This window comes from Coregonus clupeaformis, chromosome 34, assembly GCF_020615455.1.
Source record: "Coregonus clupeaformis isolate EN_2021a chromosome 34, ASM2061545v1, whole genome shotgun sequence".
NCBI classification, from domain to species: domain Eukaryota; kingdom Metazoa; phylum Chordata; class Actinopteri; order Salmoniformes; family Salmonidae; genus Coregonus; species Coregonus clupeaformis.
Genome location: NC_059225.1, coordinates 7,362,292 through 7,369,605, shown reverse-complemented (window position 1 = coordinate 7,369,605; position 7,314 = coordinate 7,362,292). Strand labels below are relative to the sequence as shown.

Here is a 7,314-nt window from a genome sequence, read left to right as displayed (position 1 = left end):
CCACCAAATGGAACGGTGAGACCTGAGAATGGAGGGCACCTTTTTAGAATGGAACAAGCCGGTGAGAATTCTACGGGCTATTATCTGCACAACCTGTAATCACGGAGGGAGCAGGCTCTACATCTCAAGCAAGAAACTAAATCAGCAACGCACTCAACAGCTTTCGTTGATTTAGGCTATGTGACATTGACATGCTCCAATTGATAATTGAGTTTTTGACTGCTGTCATAACACTTATATTCATTATGCCATTATTGCATTTGTGATGATTTTCACTATCAAGCACACTTGGCGCTTGTAGTGATGTTTAGGCTACTGATGTTTTCATCATTTCACCGTGCATCTTGCGTTAGGTGGTTGGGGTATTTATTTTGATTTTGTCGTTAAAATAAGCTTAAACCGGGTTCCATCATCAATGCTTTCTGTTTCTTAGTTGTAACAAAGGCACTCCAATTTATTGAACACTTAATTATAGTATTTTTTTAATACATATGTGCACATAGGAGATCCCGTAAAAAAAAAAAAAGGTGCCCGCCTATGGCAATCAAATGCCAGTCCAATGGATTCATTCTGGCGACGGCCCTGGAGGCACCTATGGAAAGAGAGCTATATCTATGGGGAAGACTGCTGTTTTTTTTTTTTTTATATTAAACGTTGTTCATGGGATGCAGGAATGAGATGTCCTAATTTCTCCAGTTAATAATTACATTAATATGTCAATATTTTGGGCAAACATAAAACCACTGTCTCACTGGGTAGTTGGAGCAGAGAAATGGTGTGTAACATAAAAGATCGCAGCCGCTTTAGGGAATCTAGAGTAATATTTAAATGTACGTTGATGTTGGGCGCATCCTGCACCTACTGTAAACATGAATAGAATCCAGCCCATTTATTTTCAGCAAAGTTGCAATTTTACTTTTCCCCTTGTTGCCTGATATATATATATATATATATATACCCATATCCTGAAGAGAATACATCTTCCCCCTATTACACTATTACCTCCCTAAAGTATATCCATCTGGGATATTCTTTTTAGATTAATTTGCCATATAATCCATACTCAAATTGCAGCCGATAGAATGTGGTGGAAATGAAAAACAGAGGAGAAAGAGTGAGATTCGGCCCACCTCACGTCAGATCACAGCGTCGACAACAAGTGTCGGAGATGAGCTGTGTCTAATGGACTTTAGACACTCTTACTCTTTTGGTTCTATCAATCATTGTAATTACGCATTAATCTAGCTAATTCTTCCAGTATCATTAACCTTGGCAGTCCCCCTCTAAGAGCATTGCCATCTGTGGGTGGGGGGGGGGTGGGGGGGTGGGGGTGGGGGGGGTCCCCCTCACTACAGATGGCTATATAGGTCCCCTAATACAGGACTTGTGAAGGCCCAGTGTTACAGATGGCTCTATAGGTCCCCTAATACAGGACTAGTAAAGGCTCAGTGCTACAGATGGCTATATCGGTCCCCTAATAGAGGACTAGTAAAGGCCCAGTGCTACAGATGGCTATATCGGTCCCCTAATACAGGACTAGTGAAGGCCCAGTGTTACAGATGGCTATATAGGTCCCCTAATACAGGACTAGTAAAGGCCCAGTGTTACAGATGGCTATATCGGTCCACTAATACAGGACTAGTAAAGGCCCAGTGCTACAGATGGCTATATCGGTCCACTAATACAGGACTAGTAAAGGCCCAGTGCTACAGATGGCTATATCGGTCCCCTAATACAGGACTAGTAAAGGCCCAGTGCTGCAGATGGCTATAAAGGTCCCCTAATACAGGACTAGTAAAGGCCCAGTGTTACAGATGGCTATATCGGTCCACTAATACAGGACTAGTAAAGGCCCAGTGCTACAGATGGCTATATCGGTCCCCTAATACAGGACTAGTAAAGGCCCAGTGTTACAGATGGCTATATCGGTCCCCTAATACAGGACTAGTAAAGGCCCAGTGCTACAGATGGCTAATTCTGCGTCATGGTTCCTGGAGCTCTACTGAGGTGTGATGATGCTCTCTGGGGAGGCACAATCTACTGCTCGCAACTTCGCCATTTTGTAATTTGCACGCATCAACAAGCACCCCTCATTATTTCCATTAGTGAATATTGGACGTACCTGTTATTATTTAATTGGAGACGGATTAATGAATCCAAAAACAAATTTCTTTCATCTGGCAATTAGAATATTGTTTTGTTTTAAAGGTGCTTGATTAAAAAGCTAATGTAATGAAGAAGTGTTTTAAAGCTGGATTGAGCAGTGCTGATTCCTGGTAAGCTGATTCACAGTAGGGTGGGACAGGTTCTAAAAGCATGACCTGCGTGTCATAGGTGCTGATTAGTTCACGTCTAAGGCTGAGCCCATTTAGTCAACTTGATTGATTGTTTGGTCGATAGGCTGTTGGTTGACTGAGATTTCTTTAGTCAATCAGTAGCAAAAAATTAATCATGGTGTATTTAACCCTTATTCTACCAGGTAGGTTGACTGAGAACACATTCTCATTTACAGCAATGACCTGGGGAATAGCTACAGGGGAGGATGAATGAGCCAATTGGAAGGTGGGGATGATTAGGTGGCCATGATGGACAGATTGGGAATTTAGCCAGGACACTGGGGTTAGCACCCCTACTCTTACAATAAGTGACATGGGATCTTCAATGAACACAGAGAGTCACGACACCCATTTAACATCCCATCTAAAAGACAGCATCCTACACAGGGCAATGTCCCCAATCACTACCCTGGGGCATTGGGATCTTTTTTTCAGACCAAAGATTGCCTCCTACTGGCCCTCCAATACCACTTCCAGCAAGCTAAGCCAGCAGTGGGATGCAGGGTGGTAAGCTGCTGTACAAGACACCTGTCTAATTCGTGCCTGTCTGAGTGGACTGATACATTGTGGTGGCCGTGGGGATGGCACAGTCCATCAGTCTAAGACGTGCTACAAAAATTGTACATGGTTATATTATGTAAGAATAATGGTGCAACACTAATAAAAAATAATATTTTATTACAAATGCGCTTTCTCTTACGTTTGGATAGTGGTCGCTGTCCGCCATTCTGAAACACGTCTGTCTTTGATCTTTGCTATGATGTAATAAAGGCTTTACACTTTTTTTCCCCGTTTAGACTCTGTGGTATTATTTATAATTGATTTAGTGTTCTTTACACTGTTCCAAATGGTCAGAAATTATATTTATTATAATAATAATAATAACCCTCCATTTCCTTGATCTTCTTCGTATTATGATCATCGTTATTATAATAATAAGTCATGTCTTTATCATTAGTAGGCTTAGTATAGCAGCCTTGTATAACCACCATTGAGCTGTAGGCCTAAGAGCGCGTCCTGTTTAGTCTTGAGACCTTAACTTAGGCCTATATTTCAATATTTACAGTGCATTCGTAAAGTATTCAGACCCCTTGACCTTTTCCACATTTTGTTACGTTACAGCCTTATCCTTAAATTGATTAAATGTGTTTTTTCCCTCATCAATCTACACACAATACCCCATAATGACAAAGCAAAAACAAGTTCTTAGAAATGTTTGCAAATTTATTACAAATAAAAAACGGAAATATCACATTTATATAAGTATTCAGACCCTTTATTCAGTACTTTGTTGAAGCGCCTTTGGCAGTGATTACAGCCTCGAGTCTTCTTGGGTATGACGCTACAAACTTGGCACACCTGTATTTGTGGAGTTTCTCACATTCTTCTCTGCAGATCCTCTCAAGCTCTGTCAGGTTGGATGGGGAGCGTTGCTGTACAGCTATTTTCAGGTCTCTCCAGAGATGTTCGATCGGGTTCAAGTCTGGGCTCTGGCTGGGCCACTCAAGGACATTCAGAGACTTGTCCCAAAGCCACTCCTGCATTGTCTTGGCTGTGTGCTTAAGGTCGTTGTCCTGTTGGAAGGTGAACCTTCACCCCAGCCTTAGGTCCTTAGCACTCTGGAGCAGGTTTTCATCAAGGATCTCTCTGTTCGTTGCTATGTTCATCTTTCCCTCAATCCTGACTAGTCTCCCAGTCTCTGCCACTGAAAACATCCCCACAGGATGATGCTGCCACCACCACGCTTCACCGTCAGGATGGTGCCAGGTTTCCTCCAGACGTGACGCTTGGCATTCAGGTAAACGAGTTCAATCTTGGTTTCTTCAGACCAGATAATCTTGTTTCTCATGGGCTTAGAGTCCTTTAGGTGCCTTTTGGCAAACTCCAAGCGGGCTGTCGTGCCTTTTACAGAGGAGTGGCTTCCGTCTGGCCACTCTAACATAAAAGCCTGATTGGTGGAGTGCTGCAGAGATAGTTGTCCTTCTGGAAGGTTCTCCCATCTCCACAGAGAAACCCTGGAGCTCTGTCAGAGTGACCATCAGGTTCTTGGTCACCTCCCTGACCAAGGCCCTTCTCCCCCGATTGCTCAGTTTGGCCGGGCAGCCAGCTCTAGGAAGAGTCTTGTTGGTTCCAAACTTCTTCCATTTAAGAATGATGGAGGCCACTGTGTTATTGGGGACTGTCAATGCTGCAGATATTTTTTGGAACCCTTCCCCAGATCTGTGCCTAGACACAATCCTGTCTCGGAGCTCTATGGACAATTCCTTTGACCTCATGGCTTGGTTTTTGCTCTGACATGCACTGTCAACTGTGGGACCTTATATGGACAGGTGTGTGCCTTTCCAAATCATGTCCAATCAATTGAATTTACCACAAGTGGACTCCAATCAAGTTGTAGAAACATCTCAAGGATGATCAATGGAAACAGGAGGCACCTGAGCTCAATTTCTAGTCTCATAGCAAAGGGTCTGAATACTTATGTAAATAAGGTATTTCTGTTTTTTATAACAATTTATTAAAACCTGTTTTCATTTTGTCATTATGGGGTATTGTGTGTAGATCGATGAGGATTTATTTATTTAATCCAATTTAGAATATAGCTGTAACGTAACAAAATGTGGAAAATGTCAAGGGGTCTGAATACTTTCTGAATGCACTGTATATAGGCTACTGTATCAATTATTTGTTCATGTCATCACACAGCATAGGACTCATTCATGATTTGAAATGCAATCAAGCATTTTAGTTAATGACCATTGACTAATTAGAGTAAACAATGAATAAACCGATCCATTTCTAAAAATACATTCTCGAATGAATGCGACTGTTTTTAGTCTTTGCTGTAATAAAGGCTTTACTTTGACAACAACATTACAACAGACTCTCTGGTCCGCTTATCATTTATTTAGTGTTGTTTACATTGTTCCAAACGGTCAGCATATTATAATGTAGTGCCCCGTAGCTCAGTTGGTAGAGCATGGCGCTTTCAACGCCAGGGTTGTGGGTTCGTTTCCCACGGGGGGCCAGTATGAAAATGTATGCACTAACTGCAAGTCGCTCTGGATAAGAGCGTCTGCTAAATGACTAAAATGTAATCTAACAGCACCTGTTAGGCACACATAATATGGACACAGCGCTCCTTACCTTCTTGATCTCCAGTATTTTCCACAACTAGTCACATTTATTCCACACATCTGACTTCCCCTTTACCTCCTGAGCAACCAGTAAACATTCCTACGTTTCGAGTTTATTTGTCACGTCAACTGCATCCATTGTGCTGTCACGTGTTCAGAGTATTTGATAACCAATTTATTGATGTGATTAAGCTGTAGGTCAGGCCCTATTGGTCAGGTGCATGCAATGCATACATGTGTCACGTAAAGAGAGCAAGGGTTGAGGGAATAGGGAATGTTTTTCCTAAACAAATTAGGGAACTCGGTAATAGAACTTTCAAGTCAGAAATGCCTGTAATTACTGTATGTTGCATCTTCAGCGCAATACACACTGTTGATGTTCTGTGGTGGTCGCTGCAGCAGGGAGGAGAGAGAGAACGGATGCTAGTCACAGTCACTCGCTGTCTTTTTTTTTTTTAACACAGCGCAGCAAGGCCCGGCACAATTAAATCGATTGCGGTCGGACAACCTCTAGTCATTTGTGTGTCTTAATTATTTCATCAAAGAGTTTGCTTAAAGAATCAGACAAGCTCAGTGCATATATACTGAACAAAAATATGAACGCAACATGTAAAGTGTTGGTCCCATGTTTCACGAGCTGAAATAAGAGGCCAAATGAAGCACAAAAGCTTATTTCTCTAAAATGTTGTGCACAAACTTGTTTACATCCCTGTTAGTGAGCATTTCTCCTTTGCCAAGATAATCCATCCACCTGACAGGTGTGGCATATCAAGAAACTGATTAAACAGCATGATCATTACACAGGTGCACCTTGTGCTGGGGACAATAAAAGGCCACTCTAAAATGTGCAGTTTTGTCACACAACACAATTACATTTTAGTAATTTAGCAGACGCTCTTATCCAGAGCGACTTACAGTTAGTGAGTGCATACATTTTTCATACTGGCCCCCCGTGGGAATCGAACCCACAACCCTGGCGTTGCAAGTGCTATGCTCTGCCAACTGAGCTATAGGAGTCTATGCCACAGATGTGTCAAGTTTTGAGGGGGAGCGCAATTGACATGCTGACTGCAGGAATGTCCACTAGAACTGTTGCCAGAGATTTGACTGTTCATGTTTCTCTTTAGAGAATTTGGAAGTACATCACATGTAACCACGCCAGCCCAGGACCTCCATATCCGACTTCTTAACCTACGGGATCGTATTAGACCCGCCACCCGGACAGCTGATGAAACTGAGGATTATTTCTGTTTGTAATAAAGCCTTTATGTGGGGAAAAACTCATTCTGATTGACTGGGCCTGGCTCCCCAGTGGGTGGGCCTGGCTCCCCAGTGGGTGGGCCTATACCCTCCCAGGCCCACCCAGGGCTGCGCCCCTGCCCAGTCATGTGAAATCCATAGATTAGGGCCTAATGAATTTATTTGAATTGACTGATTTCCTTATATGAACTGTAACTCAGTAAAACCATTGAAATTGTTGCATGTTGCGTTCCTATTTTTGTTCAGTATAGTTGATTTGATTAAAACACATGATGTGTCTATATATTGAAGAACAGACTACTCTTGGTCGACCAATATTGTTTTTAGGCGGGAACAGCCCTACTTACATCACAACCACAGTAAAAGAAGACTAGATGGTCTGGTATGGATGGTTTGGTATGGATGGTCTGGTATGGATGGTCTGATATGGATGGTCTGATATGGATGATCTGGTATGGATGATCTGATATGGATGGTCTGATATGGATGGTTTGGTATGGATGGTCTGGTATGGATGGTTTGGTATGGATGATCTGATATGGATGGTCTGATATGGATGGTCTGGTATGGATGGTTTGGTATGG

At 42.4% G+C, this 7,314-nt stretch overlaps 1 non-coding gene across 1 annotated transcript; it reads left to right on the top strand.

The window, feature by feature from the left end:
* Positions 1 to 5,288: 5,288 nt before the first annotated feature.
* trnae-uuc lies at positions 5,289 to 5,363 on the top strand. Its single transcript has one exon. It is a non-coding gene; the product is annotated as a tRNA-Glu (tRNA).
* Positions 5,364 to 7,314: the final 1,951 nt, after the last annotated feature.